Source organism: Stegostoma tigrinum, chromosome 7, assembly GCF_030684315.1.
Source record: "Stegostoma tigrinum isolate sSteTig4 chromosome 7, sSteTig4.hap1, whole genome shotgun sequence".
In the NCBI taxonomy this organism is placed as follows: domain Eukaryota; kingdom Metazoa; phylum Chordata; class Chondrichthyes; order Orectolobiformes; family Stegostomatidae; genus Stegostoma; species Stegostoma tigrinum.
Genome location: NC_081360.1, coordinates 40,028,424 through 40,042,761, shown reverse-complemented (window position 1 = coordinate 40,042,761; position 14,338 = coordinate 40,028,424). Strand labels below are relative to the sequence as shown.

General features: G+C 43.4%; 1 protein-coding gene across 1 annotated transcript in view; it reads left to right on the top strand.

The window, feature by feature from the left end:
* The window catches only part of znf804a (zinc finger protein 804A), a 362,033-nt gene that overhangs the window by 326,757 nt on the left and 20,938 nt on the right, over positions 1-14,338 (top strand). The window lies entirely within an intron of this gene.

Below are 14,338 nucleotides of genomic sequence, written 5' to 3'. Positions count from 1 at the left end.
GGGAGCAGCGGATGCAATAGACCAGGTTGATGGATGTGCATGTGAACCCTTGTCTAATGCAGAAGATTTGTTCTTCTTAAAAAAAAATTGAAAGATGGATGTCGGCAGTCTTCCTTTGAAAAAAGAACCTACAACCAGGTGGTACAAGTTGAGCCAAGCACATCTGATACGGCTCCTACTCTGTTTGTTCACTCACTGTGAAATAAAGTGTTTCACCAATTCCTATCATTACTCACGTGAATGGGTTTGTTGGGTACACATTGGGAGTGTTTAAAGGACATGTTAGCATGATAAAAATGTTTCCTCAATCACAAGCAAGGATTAATGCCACATTCCCATATTAAACCAGTGTGCACATAGCTATGGACTAGTGTTAACTCTGATTGAAGTGAAATGCTAAGACTGCTCATGGGAGTGACTGTGATAATGGGAACTGCAGACGCTGGAGAATCCAAGATAATGAAATGTCAGGCTGGATGAACACAGCAGGCCCAGCAGCATCTCAGGAGCACAAAAGCTGACGTTTCGGGCCTAGACCCTTCATCAGAGAGGGGGATGGAGTGAGGGTTCTGGAATAAATAGGGAGAGAGGGGGAGGCGGACCGAAGATGGAGAGAAAAGAAGATAGGTGGAGAGGAGAGTATAGGTGGGGAGGTAGGAAGGGGATAGGTCAGTCCAGGGAAGACGGACAGGTCAAGGAGGTGGGATGAGGTTAGTAGGTAGGAGATGGAGGTGCAGCTTGGGGTGGGAGGAAGGGATGCGTGAGAGGAAGAACAGGTTAGGGAGGCAGGGACAGGTTGGACTGGTTTTGGGATGCAGTGGGTGGAGGGGAAGAGCTGGGCTGGTTGTGTGGTGCAGTGGGGGGAGAGGACGAACTGGGCTGGTTTTGGGATGCGGTGGGGGAAGGGGAGATTTTGAAACTGGTGAAGTCCACACTGATACCATTAGGCTGCAGGGTTCCCAAGCGGAATATGAGTTGCTGTTCCTGCAACCTTCGGGTGGCATCATTGTGGCACTGCAGGAGGCCCATGATGGACATGTCATCTAAAGAATGGGAGGGGGAGTGGAAGTGGTTTGCGACTGGGAGATGCAGTTGTTTATTGCGAACCCAGCGGAGGTGTTGTGCAAAGCGGTCCCCAAGCCTCCGCTTGCTTTCCACAATGTAGAGGAAGCCACACCGGGTACAGTGGATGTAGTATACCACATTGGCAGATGTGCAGGTGAACCACTGCTTAAATGTGGAAAGTCATCTTGGGGCCTGGGATAGGGGTGAGGCAGGAGGTGTGGGGGCAAGTGTAGCATTTCCTGTGGTTCCTGGGGACCCGCATGGGCCCCAGCTATGCCTGCTTCTTTGTGGGTTATGCGGAACAGTCCCTCTTCCGCACCTACACAGGCCCCAAACCCCACTTCTTCCTCCGTAACATTGATGACTGTATCGGCGCCACCTCTTGCTCCCCAGAGGAGCTCGAACAGTTCATCCACTTCACCAACACCTTCCACCCCAACCTTCAGTTCACCTGGGCCATCTCCAGCACATCCCTCACCTTCCTGGATCTCTCAGTCTCCATCTCAGGCAACCAGCTTGTAACTGATGTCCATTTCAAGCCCACCGACTCCGACAGCTACCTAGAACACACCTCCTCCCACCCATCCCCTCCTGCAAAAGTTCCATTCCCTATTCCCAATTCCTCTGCCTCCGGCGCATCTGCTCCCACGATGAGGCATTCCACTCCCGCACATCCCGGATGTCCAAGTTCTTCAAGGACCGCAACTTTCCCCCCACAGTGGTCGAGAACGCCCTTGACAGCGTCTCCCGCATTTCCCGCAACACATCCCTCACACCCCGCCCCCGCCACAACCGCCCAAAGATGATCCCCCTCGTTCTCACACACCATCCCACCAACCTCCGGATACAACGCATCATCCTCCGACACTTCCGCCATCTACAATCCGACCCCACCACCCAAGACATTTTTCCATCCCCACCCTTGTCTGCTTTCCGGAGAGACCACTCTCTCCATGACTCCCTTGTTCACTCCACACTGCCATCCAACCCCACCACACCCGGCACCTTCCCCTGCAACCGCAGGAAATGCTACACTTGCCCCCACACCTCCTCCCTCACCCCTATCCCAGGCCCCAAGATGACTTTGCACATTAAGCAGAGGTTCACCTGCACATCTGCCAATGTGGTATACTGCATCCACTGTACCCGGTGCGGCTACCTCTACATTGGGGAAAGCAAGCGGAGGCTTGGGGACCGCTTTGCAGAACACCTCCGCTTGGTTCGCAATAAACAACTGCACCTCACAGTCGCAAACCATTTCCACTTCCCCTCCCATTCTTTAGATGACATGTCCATCATGGGCCTCCTGCAGTGCCACAATGATGCCACCCGAAGGTTGCAGGAACGGCCACTCATATTCCGCTTGGGAACCCTGCAGCCTAATGGTATCAATGTGGACTTCACCAGTTTCAAAATCTCCCCCTCCCCCACCGCATCCCAAAACCAGCCCAGTTCATCCCCTCCCCCCACTGCACCACACAACCAGCCCAGCTCTTCCCCTCCACCCACTGCATCGCAAAACCAGTCCAACCTGTCTCTGCCTCCCTAACTTGTTCTTCCTCTCACCCATCGCTTCCTCCCACCCCAAGCCACACCTCCATCTCCTACCTACTAACCTCATCCCACCTCCTTGACCTGTCCGTCTTCCCTGGACTGACCTATCCCCTCCCTACCTCCCCACCTATACTCTCCTCTCCACCTATCTTCTTTTCTCTCCATCTTCGGTCCGTCTCCCCCTCTCTCCCTATTTATTCCAGAACCCTCTCCCCATCCCCCTCTCTGATGAAGGGTCCAGGCCCGAAATGTCAGCTTTTGTGCTCCTGAGATGCTGCTGGGCCTGCTGTGTTCATCCAGCCTCACATTTCATTATCATGGGAGTGACTGTTGGCATTGAATGCAGAAGGTATTTGAGGTAGTCTTGAAACGTTCTTAGAATATGTATAATTGGTGCAAGAAATGAAAGAGAATAAGCATGCCTGAGCAAGGCATGAAAAAGTATTAATGGTGCCTAGAAATAGTCAGAAGGAGCAATTGAAATATCTGAATACCATCAATTCTTCATATGGTTGCACAAAAGCAGGAATGCTAGAGCCAGATCATTTCCCCTCAGAGATTAGAAAAGAGGCAGAATAACATTTATTCTGAATCAAATTGACATGGATCTGTCAAAGATTGTGCACTATTGGCTGTTGGAGGTTCACAAGTCATCATGTGCGTTATCTTTGCTGATGCCGCCTGGCATGCCCCCCAGTCAGTTTTTGATCTTTTGAAAATAAAATTTCCCATTCATGTACGAAACGAAAACATAATTTAAATATATGTATGCATAATGGTAGCTTTTTCCTTATAAAAGTTCTGCCTCTGATACACTGATTTAGCTTTGACTTAAGAATTGGTTGCCTATGTTACACAAATAGCTTGTGGAAATGAAAAAAGGCATTAATTTATGCTACTTAGAAGGTTCAGTGACATACAGCTGCAAACAATGTGGTGGGACTAAAAATGACCTCTGTGATTTACAATAGTTTAAATTTGTTGCATCTCTAAAGAATTCTTAATGACATGATGCTGATCAATGTACTGCATTTTATTGCAATATGTTTATGACATTTTCTCTGGAACGGTCAGTACTTTGAATGTAACCTTAGCCATATGTATATTCAAAGTTGAAATAAATAGACAACACGCTGAAAATTAAAGGAAAAGGAAGTCTTTTGAAGGGCTTTGTGAGAAAATATGAGGACGATAAATAACAGAATATTGGGTTGACTAACATTTCTATGATGTCTGTTCTACTTATAAATTTACACAATTATTTCCACTCTTACCGAAAGTGATTTAATTTACTGATGGCGCATGGAGTAGCATTGAGGGAATTTTAACAAATCTTGGCTATGTCTCATGGAGGGTTTCTTTCTGTGAATTCCAGTGAGTTAACTCACCCTTCTCTGCTGCTCATCTTATTATGTCTGCATCATGCCTCTGTGATGCCATGTTATCTTGTGCTCACCTTTGGCACCAGTCTTTGCTGTTGCTGGCACCTTCTCGGATTCATGTGATTGGCACCATATTTAAAAGCCAGCTGTTATAATAGAGATGGAGCAAGGTCCGGCACTACAAGCCAGATAGAGCTTGACTGATACCCATGTTCAATAAACGTGATTCAGGTGAAGACATCAATCATTGTAAGGAACTTGTCTGAAGGTGTGTTACTATTCCCTAATGCTCGGTGTCACATAATGTCTTGCCATTGTTCAAAGTGGGCACATCTCATGTTGGAAAGCCTTCAAAAAGCTGTTCAATGTTAACCTTTATTAAACAGCAGCATTAACAAAGATTGAACAAACAAAACAAAAAGTCACATTGTCGTCTGGCAACGAATAGTTGCTTGCCATCCAAACAACAACAAAGTTTCAGCCAATGAATGATAGCTTCACTCAACTCAAATCAATTAGAACCAGTTATCAATTAAGTCTTGATTGGCTGAGAGTGCCTGACACTGCACCTTGTTATCATACTGAAGTTGATATTCATCCAGCTCAATGCCCTCGTCTTCATTCTTGGAAGACTGCTGCTGCTCTCTAAGGCCTTCAGCATCCATCCCACTTCTCATTTTGCCTGCTCCAGTTGAGTTAAGCACAACATGCAAGGATAATGTGGCACACTGTCTGGACTGTACTATAAGACCCTTCCCTGACAAATTCAAGCTTTGGAATCTTATCTCAAGGGGACTTTGTCTGCTGCATGATGGTCCTAGAGGAGGAAAGGGCGGCGTTGTATCTACACTTGGTCTTAGCTAGGGTCATTGGCCATGATTGAAAATAAAAGTAGCCCTGGTTTCTCTGCAGCTATCCTTGCAAGACATTCAGCATTTGAAGCATGAATATGACAGGTCTTAAGGAGCGAGTGATTCTGATAGAAACATTGAAGATAGGAGCAGGAGCAAACCATTTAACACCTTAAAGCTGCTCCACCATTCAATATGATCATTGAGCTCAATCCCGCCCTTTACCAATATCCCTCGACCTCTTTACTCACAAGAACTATATCTGTCTCCTTCTTGAATACACAATCTGTTAGCTTTAACCATTTTCTGAGGCAGTAAATTCTGCAGGCTCACCAGTCTCTGGTTAAAGACATTTCTCCTCATCTCAGCCCTAAAAGGTTTACTCCTCATTCCTTTAACCTGGCTCTGGACTCCCCCACCATTGGGAACATGCTTCATGCACATGACCTATCTAGCACTGTTTAAAATTTATATATTTCAAAGAGATACCTCCTTGTTCTTTTAAACTCCAGTGAATCCTAACCAACTGAACCTCTCAATTATATGTCAGTCCTGCCATTCCAGGCATCAATTTGGTAAACCTGCATTTGTTGAACTCAGTCTATAGCAACAACATCCTTCCTCAAATAAAGAGAACAAAATCGCACAGAATATTCCAAGCCTGGCCTCATCAGTGCTCTGTTTAATTGCTGCAAGACGTTGCTGATCCTCTACTTGAATCCTCTCACTGTGAAGCCATATTACAGTTCGCCTTCTTCTCTGCCTGCTGCGCGAGCACACTCACTTTCAGCGACTGGTGTACAGGGGCACCCAGGGCTCGTTGAACATTCTTCTCTCTCAAGTTACAACCACTTAAATAATAATCAGACTTCCTATTTTTGCCCACTTACTCAGCCTGTCCAAATCATACTGCAACATCCTCACATCTTCCTCAGTGCTCAACCTTCCACCCAGCATTGTTTCATCTGCAAATTTTGAGAAATTACTTTCAGCTACATCATCTAAATCATTAACATGTTGTGAATAGCTTGGGACTTAGTACCAATCCCTGCAGCACACGCCAATCATTCAGAAAAGACCCACTTATTCCTACACTTTATTTCCTGTCGGCTAACTAGTTCACTATCCATCTCAATACACCATTTCCAATCCCATGCATTGTAATTTTGCACATTAATTTCTTATATAGGACTTTTGTCAAGAGCCTTCTCAAAGTCCAAATAAATCATATCCACTGGCTGATCCTGATTAACTCTACTAGTTGCATCCTTGGAGAATTCCAATAGATTTATTAAGCATGACTTTCCTTTTATAAATTTTGATGCTGATTGTATCTGATTATATCACTGTTTTTCTTAATGTGGTAGAATCATCCCCACTACCAACATCAGCTTCACTGGTCTATAATTCCATGTTTTCTCTCTACTTCCCTTTATAAATGGTAGGGTTACATTTGTTATCCTCCAAACTGTAGGAACTGTTTCAGAATTTAAAAAATACATGGGAAATGACCACCAATGCATCTAATATTTGTAGGTCTACTTCCTTAATTACACTGGGAAGTAGATTACCAAAACCTAGGGATTTATCCACTTTCAATTCCTTAAATTTCTTCAACAACATTCTGTACTAATACAGCTTCTTGGGTACCTGGATTCTCAGATGTGGCACGGATGATTACAGATGAGTTGTACATTACCACATTGAACTCTTTCCTTTGGTGAACTCAGCCATGATGATATGATGCTTGCAATGCAATGTACATTTGGTCCATAGCACCCTGCATCTGGGAAAGCCAGTTGTATTGGCACAACGTACTGCCCAAGCTGCAACATTGAACTTGTCATGATAAGCAAGCTGAAACAATGTGATCTGGTACAAATTGCGGCAGTAACAGCCTTGAAGACTTTGTGCATTGAGAGATCTCTCATTAGTCCCCAGTGGATCTTGGAAGCTACTGGTTGTATGAACACTTAGAACAGCTGATAGGATGGCCATCCACCCCTCCAGTTCACGAGTTATGCTCCAGCAAATGACACAGCTCTGTTACGGTGTCTGAGAAACACCTTCAACTATCACTACAATGATGCTGCACCTTGCTCATCTGAAGAAAATCATATGAGATTTGAAAACTCTGGGCCCTCAGCTATGACTTCATGTTGAAGTTATTTGGTAGCCAAATAGGTTGCTGCTGGTCCTAGGCTAGCTAAAGCATTTCTTTGTCCTCTAGTTCTCTGTGGCATTGATGCACATAGCCACAGTGATAATAACCATCACTGTGGCTAGCACCATTGGTAATAATTCCAATTAACCAATGTGCAGAATATCTGAAACTTAGCAGGCTCCTTGTATTGTAAGGAGTCATATTAGTCAGAAATGACAGTTTAGCTCTTTGTCAATTTTTTAATAGAATCCCAACATTGTAGAAACAGGCCATTCGACCCAACAAACCCGCACAAGCCCTCTGAAGAGCATCCCACCCAGCTCCACCCCACTACTCTATGCCTGTAACCCTGTATTTTCCATGGGTAATGCACCTAACCTACACATCCCTGAACACCATGGATAATTTAGCATGGCCAATCCACCTTGTTTGCACATCTATTGATTGTAGGAGGAAACTGAAGTGCCTGGCCAAAACACTCACTGACGCAGGGAGAACGTGCAAACTCCACACAGACAGTTGCCCGAGACTGGAATCGAACCGGGGTCCATGGTGCTGTGAGGCAACAGTGCTAACCACTGAGCCGTCATGCCGCCCTGATACAGGGGAAATGGAAGGACTCTAACAAGGAGGGCCACAAGATGCCTATGCATGGGGTTTTGACATTGTAGACGTCCATCTATCCATCTATTATAGTGCAAACCACATTATGAAAGTACAGCAGCACACTGTAATGCTCCCCCAATGCCACCTCTGTAGAATTGCTGAAACCTTGTCCCACTACCACTATCCACCCATTTCATGCAAGATCATGCTGTCAAATATTGACAGTTCAAGGTAGGAGGAAATCTGCTCTGGGCCCTTGTGCAGCCCATAGGACCTTGGATTGTCTTTGTGAATTGCAGCTTGCAGTTGACACTTTTGGGATTGTCTGTGATCACTCTGCTTTCCAGAGATGACAGTGATCAATTTTGTAATGACCACAGACAAGGGAGATAAACCCAGCAGCAAATGCCTCATCAACCTGTTTCTACCTGTTAAAGCCAAAGTGCAGCATCATAGGAATATGCATGGGTGATCAATGTGTATTTCTTGCACATCTCTTCGCATTGGCCCAGTGGATTAAAGTAGACGATTTTATTGCAGCTGCAGACTACAGTTAGAGAATTCATTTCTAAAATACTAAAAAAGCAAATTAGTTCATTAAATAAAAATGACTGCTTGCATTGCAGCTGTAGTATGTGGGAGCTGGAGGATGCTAGCCTGATCGACAATGACAATAGACACAGCAATTGCTCACTGCTTGAGAGCTTAAGCTCAGAGTTGATGAAGTGGAATCTTAGCTATGGACACTGCAACATATCAGAGTGGGAAAGGTTCCAAAGATTCAGGAGGCAGTCACATCCCTTAGGTTAATTATTACTTTAGTCCATTGTCTGGAATGGGAGGGTGTGACTACAAGCAATGCAGGTATGGAAATCCAGAATTTAGCTTTGGAGGAACCTCAGTAAGTGCCCTTGTCCAACCGTGCAGACTGCAGGAAGGGTGAGTGAACTGACGATGCACCATGGTGCAGAATACTATTCAAGTGGGGGAAGGAGAAAAGAGAAATATTGTAATAAAAGGGGATAGCCTGGTCATCTCTGCGGCAAAGACACACAGTCTCAAAGGCTGTGTTACCTACCTGGTTCAGGACATTCCTTCTGGGCTGGAGAGGAATTTGAAGGGGAAGGGGAAGGATTCAGTTGTCATTGGTCCTCATAGATACCAATGACATAGATATTACTAGGAATGAGGCTCTGCTGAAGAATTATGAGCAGTTTGGGCTCAATTTAAAGTAGAACCTGGGGATGGTAATCTCTGGATGAACCACATGTAAACTGGAGAAGGGAAGCTAATGTCAAAGATGCAGATAGTTGACTCAAAAATTGATGTGGGTACAAAGATTTCAACTTATTGGGCGTTGACACAAGGACTGAAGGAAGAAAGAGTTCTTCCATTGTGATGGGTTTCACCTGAACGACGCTGGCACCAGTGTCCTGACAAATTGTACAACTAAGGTTGGAGATGGGGCTTTAAACTGATTAGTAGTGCAGGAGGAGTTATTTGAAGAAACAAAAAGTGGGAGAGCAGAGGTACAAGTTGGTCAAGGGGTAAGCAGGGGCAGGAAGCAGGAGAAGACACACACAGAAAAGTGCAGTAGAAATTAAAATCAGGGTGGATGAGACAGTGAACATCCCAAAGATAACAGATAAGCAAAGTGCTAACGGGAGAAAAGATCTTGTAACAGTCACCATCATGAGAGATACAGTATTTGACAAACTAATGGGACTAAAGACAAATAAGTCACCAGGATTTGGTGGACTAAATCCAAGAGTTTTAAAAGGGTGCAGGGATAGTAGATACATTAGTCGATTATATTTCAGAACTCATTGTGGCTTAGTTGGTTAAAGCACCTGTCCAGTAAACAGGAGATCTTTGGTTCAAGTCCCAACAGGGCCTGTGCTATACCCTATCTTGGGTGGCATGGTAGATCAGTGGTAAGCGCTGCTGCTCCATAGAGCTAGGGACCGGGGTTCAATTCTACCGTCAGACAACTGTCTGTGTGGAATTTACACATTCTACTTGTAACTGCAAGGGTTTTTTCCAGGTGCTCTGGTCTCCCCCACAGGATTGGGGGGTAGTTCACGGTGGGATTCTCTTCAGTGTGGACTTGATGGGTCAAATGGCCTGTGCCCATACGACAGGGACTCTAGTATCCTAGATTTGCTAGTGTTCTTTGAGGCTAGATAAAGGAATTAAGGGTTATGGTGAGTGGACGGGTAAGTGAAGCTGGGTCTCAAAAAGATCAGCCATGATCTTATTAAATGGCGGGGCAGGCTTGAGGGGCCGGGTGGCCTACTCCTGCTCCTCGTTCTTATGTTCTTATTTGCTTATGTTCTTCTATAGCTAGCAGAGTTCATAAAGAGGAACTATAGATGCAGTGTATTTGGATTTCCAGAAGTCATTTGATAGTTTTCATGAGATAACAAGGTGTAGAGCTGGATGAACACAGCAGGCCAAGCAGCATCAGAGGAGCAGGAAGGCTGATGTTTCGGACCGAGACCCTACTTCAGAAATCGATCATTTTCATGTACAAATTTACCGTACAAGATAGGAGTTCATCGTATAGAGGATAATATGTTAGTATGGATTGAGCATTAGCAGATAGAGGCTGACAGGATTATCAGGACCTTTTCAGGCTGGGAAAATTAGTGGAGTGCCACAAAGATCAGTCCAAGGCCCATAATTGTTTATTGCCTTTATTAAAGAACTGGAGGAGGGATAATGTAAGAACCAAAAGAACTGCGGATGCTGTAAATCAGGAACAAAAACAAAGTTGCTGGAAAAGCTCAGCAGGCCTGGCAGCATCTGTGGAGGAGAAAACAGAGTTAATGTTTCGGGTCCGGTGACCCTTCCTCAGAACTGATGGTGGCTGGGAAAACATCAGTTTGTATGCAGAAAATAGGGAGGTGGGTGGGATAGGGAGTAAATGATAGGCAAGAGCCCGAAGAGAGAGAAAGACAGGTAATGAATCCAAATGTGCTGATCAGACAAGTATAGGTGGCAGCACATACCGCAATGAAGACAGGCAGTCTGTAAGCGGTGAGAGACAGGTTCAGCAAATGGGCAAAAACTCAACAGATGGAGCTGTCAGAAAGTGAATGATCATGCACTTTGAGTTAAAAGTCAGCTTGCTATTTAAATACAGAGATACTCCAGAAATTGCATAGCAAAGAGGGATGTGGGTGTCTTTGTGCATGAACTGCAAAATGTTTTGTAAGTGCAGCAAGTAGTAAAAAGGTAAATGAAATTTTGGCCTTTATTGTAAGGAGGCTGGAGCTTGAAAATAGGGAAATCTTTTTACAAGTGTATATTTGATAAGGTTCTCCACAGTAGGCTATTGTTGAAAATACGGAGGCATGAGATTGAGGATGATTTAGCGGTTTGAATCAAAAATTGGCTAGTTGTAGGAAGACAGAGGGTAGTGGTTGATGGGAATTGTTCATCCTGGAGTTCAGTTACTGGTGGTGTACCGCAAGGATCTGTTGTGGGGCCACTGCTGTTTGTCATTTTTATAAATGACCTGGATGAGGGCGTAGAAGGATGGCTTAGTAAATTTGCGTGTGACACTAAAGTCGGTGGAGTTGTGGATAGTGCAGAAGGATGTTGCAGGTTACAGAGGGACATAGATAAGCTGCAGATCTGGGCTGAGAGGTAGCAAATGGAGTTTAATGAGGAGAAGTAACAGGAATACAGAGTACTGGGCTAATGGTAAGATTCTTGGTATTGTGGATGAGCAGAGAGATCTCTGTGTCCATGGGCATAGATCCCTGAAAGTTGCCACCCAGGTTGATAGGGTTGTTAGGAAGGCGTACGATGTGTTAGGTTTTATTGGTAGAGGGATTGAGATTTGGAGCCATGAGGTCTTGTTGCAGCTGTACAAAACTCTGGTGTGGCCACACTTGGAATATTGCGTACAGTTCTGGTCGCTGCATTATAGGAAGTATGTGGAAGCATTGGAAAGGATGCAGAGGAGATTTACCAGGATGTTGCCTGGTATGGAGGGAAGGTCTTATGAGGAAAGGCTGAGGGACTTGAGGCTGTTTTCATTAACGAGAAGGAGGCTAAGAGGTGACTTAATAGAGACAATACAAGATGATCAGAGGATTAGATAGGGTGGACAGTGAGAGCCTTTTTCCTCGGATGTTGATGGCTAGCACGAGGGGACATAGGTCTAAACTGAGGGGTGACAGATATAGGACAGATGTCAGAGGTAGGTTCTTTACTCAGAGAGTAGTAAGGACATGGAATGCCCTGCCTGCAACAGTAGTAGACTCGCCAAGTTTAAGGGCATTTAAACATATGGATGATAATGGAATAGTGTAGGCTAGATGGGCTTCAGATTGGTTTGACAGGTCGGTGCAACATCAAGGGCCGAAGGGCCTGTACTGCACTGTAATGTTCTGTGTTCTATGTTCTATTGTTGTCATGAGGCTCCCTGGGATTACTGAGAACAATCTTAATCCAAACAATTGAGAATGTTTGTCCTGACTTTGGTGGCATTTTAAAAGATTCACAAGGCTGATTTGTGGAATGAAGAGATTAATTTACTAAGAATGGCTAAGTAGGTTAGGCTTTTATCCATTAGAATTTAGAAATGTGAGCAGTGATCTTATTGAAACATACAGGATTCAGAGGGGGCTTGACAGGGTAAATGTTGAGAAAATGGTTTCACTAGTGACGGAATCTCAAACTGGAGGAATACTGAACAGAATAAGGAGACATTCATTTAAAATAGACATCTGGAGGAATCTCCCAGAGGGTAGTGACTTTTGGAATTCTTTATCTCAGAGATTTGTGTAGGTTAGATCGCTGAAAATATTTAATGAGGAGGTAGGTAGATTTTTGAAATATTGAAAGTTGAAGGCTAGGGTAAAAGTGGACTTAAGGCCTCAAGCAGATTAACTATGATCTTGTTGAATGGTGGGGTAGGCTTGAGGAGATGCATGGCCTACACTTCCTTCTGTTTACTCATTCACTTTTAATGTATTGATGAGCTTCAAAGTTCAGTAATGATGTGATAAATGGTATTCTAAGGGTGTTGGAGATTGCCATGATAATACGATGATGCCAATATCCATGGACAATGGAGGGGTGCATTAGGCAGCCTAGGAAAATAGCATACTACATACAATTGGGAGAATTTAGGTAATAATGAGATGTTAATGCATGCAAAAAGACCCCCATCATTCACTAATGAGATTCACATCTCACCAATAAAATCTCCGATGAAAATTTGGCCTATTTGATTCACAAGGCCTTATTTCTCCATATCTTCCCTGCTAACGTATCATTAACTGTCTCATTCAAGTTCTGGGAAGCTTCCTCCCATAGTTTCAGCTGCTGTTCTCAGGAAAATTGGCAACTCAGAGGAATTCTCTTGTATACAAAATAACTTCTTCATGATTAATCAAAGAGAAGTTTTTGCCCCCTTAATGTTTCCAATATTTGCAAATAATTATCCCAGAAAAAAAGTCTTAAAATGGGAAAATGACATCAATAGCACCATTTTGAGCCCAAAGGTACGATTTCCAATTGCCAGCTGTGAAGTCCAAAAAGTTTCTGTATAGTGTTGAAATACTATTCAAACAATTTAGATCTCATTTGGAATGGGACATCTTACAAGAATTTAAAATGTTGTAGCCTCAGACCAAGTTAAATGTATCCTTTAGGTTTTGCTTCCATAGCTGGCAGAAACAGATGTGTAAGTCCAAAAATATTTGGATTTCAAGTACCTTGTTCAAATAATCTCTTCCTCTGCTATTAGGATGTAAATCTCCTTTACAAGTGCATTGAATATAAACATGTGACTTATTTCTGCCATTCGCTAATCTATCCGTAAGTAGATTGTTTTGATAATCTTCGCCTTTTACCAATGTAGATCCTGTCCCAACTTCATTGATTTTATTACAATTAAGAATTGGTTATCTGTACTACACAAATGCGTTGTGCAAATAAGACAAATGAAATCCTAATCAATACAGATTTTAATCTCTAATGTTTATTAATATGTATTTTGTTTTCTATTGATGGCACCTTGATACTGAAATTGATTTTGTTTTAAACAGCATTAGTTTCCTTTACTGCATTGCTTGAAGCAGATTTGCTCGCTTAAGTCCTGCAGATTTTCCAGCAAGTTTAAACATCAACTCCAGTGACAAATTCATTGCTTTAATTCCATTTCTGTCTCCAGCTACAAATTGGCTAAAAGGTGAAATTACAGAATTAGAAGAGTTGAGGAAGAGGTCAATCAAATTTTCAGTATGTCAAGAGTACAGGATTTTCTTTCTTGTCCGTACTCAGAAAATGAATGGACATTTACTTTTTGGACCAGTAGTCAACTTTTTTTGTTTGTTTGAAGATATACTGCACGTGCAATACAGATAGAAGTCAAATTACTCAGTTTCTCATTTGAAAATTAAAGAGGTTTGCTTGGTCCAATCTTTGTGAAATTTATTCTTGACCAGGTCACTAACATGTTTACTTGAGTGACCCATGTTCCTAACAACAAATTAGCAGTCAAGTTAACAATGTCAGTGAACTTTTTAAAGTTTTATTATTCCTGTCAATTTACAAAAGACCAACATTATTTTGGTCTTCTGGAATGCATGAAGCTAGGTTTTGGCCTCCTTCAGTGAGTCTAACCCAATCTCATCCAATAGTAGACCAAATCCTGACTCCAGATTCAGATTGCAATTACACTATAAAGTCATATTCAC